This window comes from Abramis brama (assembly GCF_963993115.1).
Source record: "Abramis brama genome assembly, chromosome: 4".
Lineage (NCBI taxonomy): Eukaryota > Metazoa > Chordata > Actinopteri > Cypriniformes > Leuciscidae > Abramis > Abramis brama.
In genome coordinates this window covers 48,254,273-48,268,620 of record NC_139966.1, presented here as the reverse complement: position 1 = coordinate 48,268,620, position 14,348 = coordinate 48,254,273, and the positions used below count along the sequence as shown (strand labels likewise).

The 14,348-nt window shown below is 35.2% G+C and overlaps 1 pseudogene across 1 annotated transcript; it reads right to left on the bottom strand.

Annotated features, from left to right (window-relative positions):
- Positions 1 to 389: 389 nt before the first annotated feature.
- Positions 390 to 4,349, bottom strand: LOC311082204 (antigen WC1.1-like; annotated as a pseudogene). The gene is made up of 6 exons: positions 4,292 to 4,349; positions 3,789 to 3,980; positions 2,557 to 2,639; positions 2,325 to 2,468; positions 1,410 to 2,094; positions 390 to 667 (listed from the first exon to the last, which is right to left on the bottom strand). The product of its transcript is annotated as an antigen WC1.1-like (transcript).
- Positions 4,350 to 14,348: the final 9,999 nt, after the last annotated feature.

Genomic DNA, 14,348 nt, shown 5'->3' with positions numbered 1-14,348 from the left:
AACAAACTGAATAAAATCACACACATAGCTTCAAAAATAATACACTCCCCTACACCCAACATCTCAGAACTCAATGACAGAGCAATAGCCCGCCTTGCTCGGACAATAATAACAGACCCAGAGCACCCCCTCAACTTCCACTTCACTCTCTTGCCCTCCGGGCGAAGATACAGGACCCTAACATGGAGAAGGGCTCGTTTCAAAAAGAGCTTTGTACCATCTGCAATTTCAATCCTTAATAGGCTACAAAGTTGAACATTCACCTTTTTGTGTTTTTGTTGTTGCTGTTACATGTGTTTTGTTGTTGCTGTTATATGCCAGTTGCGTGTGCTGTATGATAATCTGTGAGAACAAATTTCCCGTTAAGGGACAATAAATTATCTATCTATCTATCTATTATCACAGTCATTCTGTCCCCAGGGTGAAGATGGACACTGCCATAGAGTGGAATCATGACGTCGACATTTAAAATAATCAAGCCAATTATGAGACTTCAGTCCCTCTGAAGAACTGGGTTCACTTCCAGATCTTCCACAGTTCAGCTCTTGACAGATCAGACTCGCTGTGTCTCTGTCCATCTGGTTTACACACACATTTCCCCAGGATCCATTGTAGAAAACCTCCACATTCCCTTCACAGCCCTCAGTTAACCTGATCTCTTTAAACTCTAGAAAGACAAGGAAGAGAATCAATGTCAACTTTCATGTGAATCTGTTCATTTGGGATGCAAACCATTAAAGAATTTGACGAATAAATCAATTGACGGTTATTTTAGTGCTTTTAAGGTATAAATATTTGGAAAAACAAAATGCAAATCCATTTCTAAAGGATGAGATCATTTAAATAATAAATATATTTAAAACATTTAAAACAATTCATGCAAAGGGTGTTTACACAGACTTTTTAGTAACTTTTTAGTCTTTTGTAATTAAACAAATAAAAATGCTACTGACCAAATGCACACTATGTATATTTAGCTACATTTTGTTGTATGAGCATCCAGTCAGTAACTATATTTCAGTCTCAAAGTTTACTCTAAACTGCATGTTTTTAATTCACTGAACAAAATTGACCCATTGCTGTATAAATTGTTATGCTGTGTGCTGAGAACCGACTCATTAATGTCATTCATTCGGACTACATTAGTCACGCTATGCATTTCATGAAGTAATGTTGTGTTGTGGTACCGATAACTATATTACTTCAGAAAACTCTGTCAGAGCACATAGAAAAATGCATGTGAAAGAACAGTTATTGGTTCTAATATTTTATATATATTTTCAGAATAAGAACATATTCTCAGTTCCCAACACTGCTGTTGATGTGCATTATGCAAGTGTACTGGATATTATCGGTCACATTGATAGGTTATTGAAATGTTATTATTTAAACTATTCTTTACAATTTACCTGAGCACACGACTCCTACATCCTCCTTGTGTTGACAGTCATGTTTCCCCCAGCCTGGAGAAGAGCAGTTCCACAGGGACGTCTCATTCCCCTCACACTCCACCTTATCCAGCCATATGGGTCCAGAACCAGGACCAAACCAGGCTGGTACCTGCTGGTTACTGAGGGCCACTCCACACTGCAGCTGTCTGCACACCACATGGGCATCTTTAATATCCCAGGAGTCATCACACAGTCTCCCCCAGAACCCACCAGCCTGATGGACCCGCGACCTGATATTCAGAGAGAGAAAAACACATTATTGATCACTAACAACTGAAGAATCTGCCCAGATGTTGTTGTTCTCACCAAGGCAGGTGATTGACAGCTGTTGTGTGGAGCTGCAGTTGAGAGTTTGTGGAGAGCTGCAGTTTCCCAGATGAGCTTCACTCCCAGAGCACTGGAAGCCCATCACACACTCATGACTGTGTTCAGGACTGGATGAAGAGGAGCCGGAGAAGTTCAGCACAGAGCCACAGCCCAGCTGTCTGCAGACCACAGAGGATTCAGTGAGACTCCAGGAGTCCAGCAGAACTCTCCTCCAGACCTGATGGATGGAAACTTCCAGCTCCCCCTCACACTGTCTCTCTCCAGACAACCGCACCAGACCGTCATGAACAGCCAGAGAGGAATCTGAGGAGAAGATCTGATGTTTAATTGAAATATTGCAAGTTTGAAAATATGGTTTACATTTATAATACATTTTACATAATAATAAATTAATTCAGAAAAAAATTACAAGAACATTTTCTTTCAGTTTGAAATGACACTACACATGTTGTGAAATTACACATGGTGAGATTAAATACTATTTTTTATACTTTTTTTCATTTCAACAGTACAATATCAGTGAATCTTCCAGTTATATGAACTCACCAGAGCAGACGACTCCAACATCTCGTCTATGAGAACATTCAGCTCGACTCCATGAAGAGACGGAACATTCTGAGAGTTTTGTTTCATTCCCGTCACAATCAAAGACATCAGCCCAGATTTCACCACTTCCCTCTCCAAACCAGTCTGATCCCACAACAGACACAGCAATCCCACAATTCAGCTGTCTACAGAGGACACTGGCAGCTCTCATATCCCAGCATGCATCACACACTGTGCCCCATTTACTGAAGTACTGACGCTCAACTCGACCAGAACAGACGTCAGGACCATTGACCAGTCTGAGGTCAGTGTAACCTGGACAAAGAACAGAGATCTTACTGAAATTGATCAAACCAAGAATAATCAAATAATTAGATTCCTCTATACAGTAGAGAGGTTGAACATTGATATTTTACCAGAACATATCAGTCCCACGTCATTGTCATGGGTGCAGTTTATATTCTGTGAGGTTGATGATGGACAGTGTTGAATGTGTGATTCATCTCCTCTGCACTGAATCTCTTGTGTCCACATCTGAGCGTCTCCTTTTCCAAAAGCATCTTCTCCCAGCACCTGTACAGGAGCCCCACAGTCCAGCTCTCTACACACAACCTCTGCATCCTGCTGGTCAAAGGCAGCGTCACACACTGTGCTCCATCGACCTCCAATATACATCTCCACTCTTCCAGAGCACAGGTAAGAACCAGAAACAAGACTAGGCCTTCCGTAGTTTTTGGTTTCTGATTACATTTACACAAAAGAGAAGACCATCTGTCACTATGATTATGACATGGACATAAAACAACACCAGATTTTTTAATGGATTAAAACTAATGAGAAGTTCAGACCATGAAATGTTTATATAATAATAATAAACTTTATTTTATATAGCACCTTTAAAAGTAGCATCTCAAAGCGCTTTACATAAAAATATGAAATTAAAAGATACACATAACAGTGCAGGCAGTAAAAAACTAACCAAACAATAAAAATAAAAAGCCAATATAATAACAAACAAAGTAATCACATAAATCACATAAAAGCTAGCCTAAAACAATACATTTTAAGGGACGATTTAAAAACACTAAGGGATTCTGCATTCCTAATCTCAGAGGGCAGGGAATTCCACAATTTAGGAGCCAAAGAGGAAAAAGCCCGATCACCCATAGTTTTTAGTTCTATGGGATTCACCCATAGTTCTTAATAATAATTAATTGTCTATAATTTGCTTTGAAAATAAATTACACACAATTATTTTAAATTACAAATAAGATTTATCAATACGTATCAATGAAAGTCTGATCAGTGATGTATTACAGTGTGATGTACGGAGCCGCTCACCTGAGCATCTGACTCCAGCATCATGTTGATGACGACAATTATGAACACCCCATCCTCTTGACCCACAGTTCTTCAGTGTTGACTCTGATCCACTACAGGCCACATGAGTCATCCAGATTTTACCTGATCCTTGTCCAAAGCGAGCATTACGCACAGCCTCTAGAGCCTTTCCACATCCTATCTCTCTACACACCACTGCAGCATCAGTCATATCCCAGTACCAATGACACACTGTTCCCCACTGACCATTATGATGAACCTCCACTCTACCAGCACAGGGACTGTTACCACCAACTAACCTCACAGTCTCAAAATCTGTACATGAAAGAGAGAAAGGGATCGAATCATGCAAAGTCAAGAAGCATAAGATGTAAAAAGTTGGTAAATAGAAATATATATAAATATTTTGAACTGGACAAGTAAAGCTGGGCATGAGTGTATAACAAATTGGATTCCTGTAAAAGCTCAAATCATTTATAAAATGTAATTGATAATTAATGATCTAGTGTCAAGATCTTAGTTTCTAGATATTACAAAGTCTTTTCTAGTTGTCTAATGCCATCATAAACAAAACGCTTATTTAAAAAGGTAAAATTGTATATCTTTACAGTCTATTTTGTACTTACCAGATGTGGTTTTAGTGACTATAGAGGAGAGTAAAACGAGTGTCAGAAATCCCTCCATCTTCTTCTGCTCGTCACACTGTTTGTTTGACTCTGTTTCTCCTCTGCTCCCTCAAACACACTGAAGAAACTGGCTCCTGTCAGTCCCCTAAAGAGAGAGAGACTCTCACAGCTGCCAATGACACTCACTGTTCCCTTATTAGACACAACAGAGGAAATCATCAAACACAATCACTGACAAATCACACAGCAGCATTTTTATTTTCTCCATATATATCAATAAAGTGTGAGCGCTGATGAACGGGACTCCTCCTCCAGTGTGAAGAGACACTTCACTGAGGACAGACTCGTGTCAGTCATATTTCAGCGTGGAGAGAAAGTCACACTAAACTTACAGGAGATTGATAGAGAAACACTGCAGGTTATATTCAGCATCAAAGCCTGTATCTACACAAACAACATACAAGACTGACTGATGACTGACTGCTGAAGCTTCATTTTACTCACAAAAATAGTTTTGCTGTAAATATATGTTTTAATAAGTTTATTTTTGTGCATAATATTAAGTGTAGGCTACTATGTTCTAACCAAGAGCACAATAAACAGTGTGTTAATAATATATAAAATGAACTGGACTGGTTTGTGTACAACAAACAGAAGCTATTCAAATAATATTTGTAAATAAACATTAGTTTCTGTTCCAAAGTTATTCATTTGGCATCATATTATGCATTTGTAGCTGTTATGTGTGTTTAGTGTGTTTGATACTGTAATGCTTGATTCATCCACCAGATGGCGACACAGAACTTGTTATTGTGAAGAGGAGCAGACAGGAGTCTTGACCTTGTGGACAAATCGACAGACATTTGGACAGAAATTGATCATTACTCTTTTTACAGCTACTAATCTTTTTATTATTAAACATAGAGCTTATTTTACTGCACATGTATTTGAGTGATATTTGTATTTTCTTTAGGTTATTATAATAATCATTGACATATAACATATAATAATCATTATAAAGCTAATTATATATATATATATATATATATATATATATATATATATATATATATATATATATATATATATATATATATATATATACCTTATTGGACTTCCTTTTGAAGTGTTTTACCTTCCCCAGGATCAGTGGTTCTTAACCAGGGGGTCAGGGCCCACTATAGGGGGCCTCAGCAAACTTCCATATAGGGGTCCGCAGGATGACTTAAAATATTATAATTAACATTTTATTATTATTTACAATATAATTGATATTAGTAATATTATTAATGTTAATTATTTTTATTAAATGTTAGTTTTTATTTTACATTAGATAAGTATTATTGCAATAGTAATATATTTATTGATTTGTTTGAATTTACTGTAGTTCAAACAATAATAAAATAAATTGTAAATAATAATCATTATTATTGTTGTTGTTGTTGTAGTTGTTATTGCATAGTCATATTGAATGAGGGAGAAAAATTGGAGGTTTCCTTTTTTTCCTTAGCTGATCACATGCCTGAATTATAATCCATTTTCCACATGTTCATCTATATATGATCTTAAATAAGTTGAAGATGCAGTGAATTGTTAAATACTGGGTTGTTCTGTTTAATAGTGATGTTCTGAACTGGTAAGAGGTTCAGTCACAGTCCTGTTGCATCATCATTTTTTGCCAATTGAGCAAAGTACATCATTTCTCACAAGCCTCTGAAAGACTGTCCAATAATATCACTTTGAATTACAAATAATATAGCAAATTAATTACAAAGAATATGGCAAATGTAAAGAAAAAGCACACAGATGAAGTTAATAAGAAACAACATGAAAGCAAAGCATATTCTCTTTTATTTTAAATGTAGAAAATTAGCTAAATGTAATTGATCTGGTACATTTCAAAACTAAGTGTAACATAAAATATTGATGGATTGCAAGTAAAACTTAATAATATGCAGCAACTAAACTCTGCTCATATTGTGTTTCCACAATTGCCCTCTGAGTCACATTTAGATTTAGTTCTGAGGGTCCCTTCACACCTTAAGGGATTTATTTCAAAAATATACAACCTGATCATGTCGTTCCAAAATGTATCAATAGAAAAGATCAAAACAGAATGGATAGGAGAGTTAGGAATCGACATATCTGAAGACACCTGGGATAGAGCTGTTGATCGAGTAAATGGGACTTCATCTTGTGCAAGACTCAATCTGATTCAGATGAAAGTTCTCTACCGTATTCATTATAGTAAAACAAAATTGGCTAAACTGTACCCAAATATAGATGAAACGTGTGACCGCTGCAAGGCATCAAAGGGAGATCTAACCCATATGTTTTGGTCATGTCCTAAACTGAGACAATTCTGGTTTTCAGTCTTTGAGATTTTAAACTCAGCTTTTAAATTAAGAATTCACCCAAACCCAATAATGGCTCTGTTTGGAGTCAGAGGTGACGACTTCCAAATAGATAAAAATAAAGAGAATGCCCTGGCTTTTGCCACATTAATAGCTAGAAGATGAATTCTCCTAGAGTGGAAATCACACAATCCACCTAATATGTCATCATGGCTTAGTGATCTAATGATGTTTTTAAAAACTGACAAAATTAAATATTTTCTCAGGGGATCAACCAGAACATTTTACAAAACATGGGACCCTTTTTTTAAAAAAAAAAATTTTTCTAGCATCTGGGGTTGTTGTGTTGGGATGGGAATCTGTAGGTGGAAAATTTGAAAAAGCAAAGCCTTTAATAGTGTTTGTCACTGAATACTTTCAATGTACCTTGTTCTGATAAAAAAAAAAAAAAAAAAAAAAAAAAAACTCTGCTCATATAAAAGCTGCATATAAAACAATGTGAACTTAAACAGCTCTTCCCTGTTTTCTTGGCTCCTCCCCCAAATAATCATAGTCTTTTGTTAAAAAACAAGAAAATATTAATGTATTATGTTTATAAAGTAACACATTGAGCTCTTTAATGTTTTAAATTTATTAGGATATTTAATTATGAAAATTAAACGGGACCTATTCAGTGAGAGATAAAGCAGGACACAATAACTTACCAAACAGTCTGTCACATCTTCACTCACATTCCTCACATTATTACTCCCTCTGATACAAATGTGTCAATCATTATTTTCATAAACAAAACTCATACTGCACTTTAAAGTACACTATTACATATAATATATCAATTATAATGTAATAATGATTAATTGCTAAAGTTATTTTATATAACACTAATTTGAAAAGAAAAATACTTTATCAGGCTACATCCCAAATATATATATATATATATATATATATAAACGCTCACCTGCTTTATTATCATAGAACTGTCGTATGATGGCGACATCATCATAGGTTTCTGATGTCATCTGCAACAAAATATTACACAATAAAATGAATCCATATGTGTAAATGTTGGATTTTGAAAATTAAACATATTTAATGAAATCATATAAAATACACATGCATTTTCAAATAATATGAATAATTATAGAAATAAAACTATAGCACGATGTGTTGGGCTTTTAATGGTGGTGGCGTCATTATAATAATCAGGTGTGATTCACCGCAGATTCTGATAAGTAAATTAATAAATAATATATGCAACATCATGTATGCAAAAATAAAATGCAGATACATACATTATATTTCAGTCCTCTAACCTGAAGGAAACTTATCAGCATCTTCATACCCAGAATGCTGTTCTTCAGAAAGGACACTTCCTGTTCTGGAGGGACGGCAGAACCAGAAACATGTTCACAAAGTCAAGTCTGAGAGGAACATGATCTAAATCACACACAGCAACATTACTGACCAGCTTCAGGACAACATTCACAACAAAAAGACCTAAACAATTCTGTCATCATAATCTAACCCTCAGGTCGTTGTCATTCTATAGACATTTCATCTTTGAAACACAAATTAAGATATTTTTAGTGAAATTATCTTTGCAATGTTTTTGTCCCTCTATTGAACGTCCAAGTCAACAAAATTTAAAAGATCCAAAAAGGTTAAGAAGGCATCATAAAATTAATCCATATGATTTGAGAAAGTCTTTTAAAGAGATATAGGATTGCTTTATGATGAACAGATTTAATTTAGCCTTTCATTTTTATCTAAACAATGATCGACATACAGGTTTAAAGGTTTACAGGGGTCGCCAAGCTCACTTTCGTTTGATGTTTTCTTTTCTTTTTTTTAATGGTAATTGTTAATTACATTTTAATATTGTAATCATCATTAAAACCGTGTTTTATTGCCAGGATTTGAAAAACTCACAGTAAAAACTGTCCAGTATTAAGCAACAGTCTCACACGACACAGCAGCGTATAGGCTATCTATGTTTCGTTTTGTTTAAAAAAAAATTGCAGAATGAAATGAGAAATTTTACAATTTACAACCGAGTGCTGAGGGAAATTATGAATAAATTCTATGAATGTATCTTTGAAGGAAACTGACTGCCTTGAGAAAAGGACATTTTCTTTTCATTTTCCCTCCGTGTAACGCGTATTGTTCATAAGCTCAGCTCTGCTTTGGTTACCGGGAAAACCAATATTATATTTCTGTTCCATAAGCATCACCTTCTGACAGAGAGTGGATTTACATTTTCATTCAGTCTGTCTACGTTTTTGTTTGTGAAACTCAGATCACATTTTTATGCGCTGTTGTAAATTTAACTATTTCATAGAAAAAAAGCTAATGTGCATTCTAAAAATCAAAACAACTCGGATAATAAGGTATATAGAATTATTCATTGATCTCATAAAATACCTATAATCATTTTGACTCATCACGTTTCTTAAAGTTAAAGTCCCCCTTTGAAAATCAAGCTTTTGATGTTTATATGTCTATGTGGTGTTTTATTTTATTTTTATTGTTAGTAGAAAACTAACATTAACAGTATCACAACAAAGTTCTCTTCATGTTACAGAGTGTACAAAACCTAAAAAAATAATAATAATGATCAAACAAAAACCACAGATAAACAATTAGAGCATCCTTTAAATAGGAAATCAAAGGAAAAGCACAAGCCTGTAGCGTTGATAAACATCTTCTTAATACGCATTGGTGTAAGATATATCCTATTAAAGAATTTGAAATTGAGCTCATGGATCCCATTTAGGTTACACGTTATCACGTACAACATCCAGTCATTCTCTTCAATGGTTTGACCAATGTCCTTCTCTTTGGTCAAACAACAGCAGTGCAAAATATGAAAAGACAATGCAGAAAAGCAGAGCGCATGTGGCGGAAGACAAAACTTGTAGTCCATTATAACATCTACAAAGACAGCCTTCATGCTTTCAATATGGAACTAGGCAAAGCTAGACAGACTTTCTTCTCAAATATTATAAACAGTAATTTAAACAACACACGCACTCTTTTTGCTACTGTAGAGAGACTGACAAACCCCCCAAGCCAGATTCCCAGTGAAATGCTCTCAGAGAACAAGTGCAGTGAGTTTGCTTCTTTCTTCTCTGAGAAAATCAATAATATCAGAAAGGTGATCAGCACATCCTTGAGTTGCACTGGGGTCAGACAGATCGAGCCACCTGAGAAAGTAGTTACTATGTCTGATTTCAAAGAAATTGATGGCAAAATTTTGGAAGAAACCGTACAGCACCTTAAAACATCAACCTGCGCTCTTGACACACTTCCCACATCATTTTTCAAAAGTGTGTTAAACAGTTTAGAAGCAGATCTTCTAGAAGTGGTAAATGCCTCACTTCTCTCTGGTAGTTTTCCAAACTCCATGAAAACTGCAGTTGTCAAGCCCCTCCTGAAAAAGAGCAATCTGGATAAGACCATATTAAGCAACTATAGGCCGATCTCAAATCTTCCTTTCATAGGCAAGATCATTGAAAAAGTTGTCTTCAATCAGCTGAACAAATTCTTATGCTCGAATGGATACTTTGACAATTTTCAATCTGGTTTCTGACCGCACCACAGCACAGAGACAGCGCTCATAAAGATAATAAACGATATTCGCTTAAATACTGATTCAGGCAAATTATCAGTGCTCGTACTACTCGACCTCAGTGCTGCATTTGACACTGTCGATCATAACATACTTCTTGACAGGCTGGAAAACTGGGTGGGGCTTTCTGGGATAGTCCTAAAATGGTTCAGGTCATACTTAGATGGGAGAGGTTATTATGTGAGTATAGGAGACCATAAGTCTGAGTGGACATCCATGACATGCGGAGTCCCTCAAGGCTCAATTCTTGCGCCACTCCTGTTCAACCTGTATATGCTCCCAATGAGCCAAATAATGAGAAAGAACCAAATTGCTTACCACAGCTATGCAGACGACACACAGATCTACTTAGCCCTATCGCCTAACGACTACAGCCCCATTGACTGCCTGTGCCGATGCATTGATGAAGTCAACAGTTGGATGTGTCAAAACTTTCTTCAGTTAAACAAAGACAAAACTGAAGTCATTGCATTTGGAAACAAAGATGAAGTTCTCAAGGTGAATGCATACCTTCATTCTAGGGGTCAAACAACTAAAAATCAAGTCAGGAATCTTGGTGTGACACTAGAGTCAGACCTTAGTTTCAGTAGTCATGTCAAAGCAATAACTAAATCAGCATACTATCATCTGAAAAATATTGCAAGAATTAGATGCTTTGTTTCCAGACAAGACTTAGAGAAACTTGTGCATGCTTTCATCACCAGCAGGGTGGATTATTGTAATGGACTCCTCACTGGCCTTCCCAAAAAGACCATAAGACAGTTGCAGCTCATACAGAACGCTGCCGCCAGGATTCTGAGCAAAACCAGAAAATATGAACTTCACGAGTTCACACTTACAAATAAGTTAGATAGAATAAATGGTATGCATATTTGGCGTGCTGTCCGGGGAGAGGGCTCCGAGCTCGGATATTAGGCCCGAACCCAGAGTTTAAATTTAGGATTGATTTTAAAGTATTATTACTGGTAGGCTATATAAATCATTCAATGGCCTAGGACCTCAATACATTGCAGATATGCTCACTGAATATAAACCCAACAGATCACTCAGATCACTAGGATCATATCAGCTAGAAATACCAAGGGTTCACTCTAAGCATGGCGAGTCCGCTTTTAGCTATTATGCCAGCCACAGCTGGAACCAGCTTCCAGAGGAGATCAGATGTGCTCCTACTGTAGTCACATTCAAATCCAGACTCAAAACACATCTGTTTAGCTATGCATTTAATGAATGAGCACTGTGCCAATGTTCGTCCGACTGTTTGTACTGTACTGTATTTTATTTTTTATTTTTCTAAACTGTTTTAATTATTCTTATTTCTTTTTATTATTTTAATTTCTTCTATGTAAAGCACTTTGAATTGCCATTGTGTATGAAATGTGCTATATAAATAAACTTGCCTTGCCTTGCCTTGCCTTCCGGTTACACTGAAATGCCTTCCTTTTACACTGAAATGCCTTCCGGTTACACTGAAAAGTTCACGCATATCCACATATGAAATCACTCGCATATACACAAAGCATGCATCCACGTTTTATTTTGTATACATGCGCGAGTGTTTTATGGATGTGTATGCGAGTGTTTATAGGTGTGTATGCATGGAAGTTTATATGTATGTGCGAGTGTTTATAGGTGTATATGCATGGAAGTTTATATGTATATGCGAGTGTTTATAGGTGTATATGCATGGAAGTTTATATGTATGTGCGAGTGTTTATAGGTGTATATGCATGGAAGTTTATATGTATGTGCGAGTGTTTATAGGTGTATATGCATGGAAGTTTATATGTATGTGCGAGTGTTAATAGGTGTATATGCATGGAAGTTTATATGTATATGCGAGTGTTAATAGGTGTATATGCATATGCGAGTGTTTATAGGTGTATATGCATGGAAGTTTATGTGCGAGTGTTTATAGGTGTATGCGTGCGTCAAGTTTATATGTATATGCAAGTTATACACAAATGTATACATTCATGACTAACATAATATGTATTGGTATGGATTTCATAATTATGAGAGGCAGTTTGAGACGAAACCCATTGAAACACTTGCAATACACATTGAAAACTTACGATACACACTGAAACACTCGCGCTACACACTGAAACACTCGCGCTACACACTGAAACACTCGCGCTACACACTGTAACACTCGCGCTACACACTGTAACACTTGCGATATTGCGATACTAAACAAAAGAAACAAATGCTTTGAAGGCAAGCTTCTATTCCATTCCAAAACCTTGAGTGTTTTGGATTCCAAAGTCCATGTTGTTTTTGAAATCCTCGTAACTTGGACTGTGAACAGCTTGTTTTCTCTGTCATTAATATCAAGTCAAGTATATTTGTATAGCGCTTTTCACAATACAGATTGTATCAAAGCAGCTTCACAGTATTCAATTAAAATAATACAACAAGGTTTGTTTCAAGTGGAATTTATTGATTGATAAAATAAAATTAAATATCCCCAAAATATCCCCAACTGAGCAAGCCAAAGGCAACAGTGGCAATATATATATATATATACAGTACCAGTCAAAAGTTTGGAAACGTTACTATTTTTAATGTTTTTGAAAGAAGTCTCTTATGCTCATCAAGCCTGCAGTAAAAACCAAAAAAACAAAAAAAAAAAAAAAAAAAAACAGTAATATTATGAAATATTATTACAATTTAAAACAATGGTTCTCTTTTTTAATATACTTTAAAATGTAATTTATTTTTGTGATGCAAAGCTGAATTTTCATCAGCAAGTACTCCAGTCTTTGGTGTCTTATGATCCTTCAGAAATCATTCTAATATGCTGATTTATGATCAATGTTGGAAACAGTTGTGCTGCTTAATATTTTTTTTATAACCTGAGATACTTTTTTCAGGATTATTTGATGAATAAAAAGTTAAAAAGAACTGTATTTATTTTGAATAGAAATCTTTTGTAACAATATACACTACCGTTCAAAAGTTTGGGAACAATAACTATTTTTTTTTAAAAGAAATTAGTACTTTAATTCAACAAGGATGCGTTCAATTGATAAAAGGTGATGGTAACGATTTATAGTGTTAGAAATGTTTTTATTTTGAATAAATGCTGTTTTTATGAATAAATGCTGTTAACGTTTTACTCATCAATGAATCCTGAAAAAAGTATTCCAAAAAAATATATTAAACAGCACAACTGTTTCCATCATTGATAATAACTGAGTATCAAATCATCATATTAGAATGATTTCTGAAGGATCATAAGACACCAAAGACTGGAGTACTTGCTGATGAAAATTCAGCTTTGCATCACAAAAATAAATTACATTTTAAAATATATTAAAAAAGAGAACCATTATTTTAAATTGTAATAATATTTCATACTATTACTGTTTTTTTTATTTTTTTATTTTTTTTAACTGCAGGCTTGATGAGCATAAGAGACTTCTTTCAAAAACATTAAAAATAGTAATGTTTCCAAACTTTTGACTGGTACTGTATATATAATATATCTGACGAAAGTAAGAATAGCAGATGTTGTCCGTTTTGTTGATAGTTTTCAGGGAGCTGTGACAAGATCGAAATTGGACAAAGGTTACAAATTATTCTTGACCTTTTCTTACATAAAAAAAAAGTTCCATTCATTTAAATGGCATGACACTTGATGACTAAGTTCACACTTACTATAGCTAAACAAAATAAATAAATACATTGAAATGATGTCTGATTGTGGGCTATGTTTGAAATCTAGTGGCTTTTGTTAAAATTTCATGTTATTAAGTGTTAGTTTGTCCCGGAGATTGCAGCAATATTGCACTAATGACTAGATTATGGCTCACTTTTCATGTTACTATACCATGAATGAAACTAAGAATTGTACATCTTTACAGTGATAAATAAACCGCGCTTCTGTTTCCAAATGAACCAAACTTCCGGTTGCAATGAAATGACTTCCGGACACACTGAAAATGTTTGTGCTCTCTCACACGCGCGAATGTTTGAAAAGTGCAGTCTTAATGCAGGTACAACAGTACGTGGGCGATTACAGGGTATATGCAAAGAGTTTCTATGTAACCGCATGTCTTTCATATATATG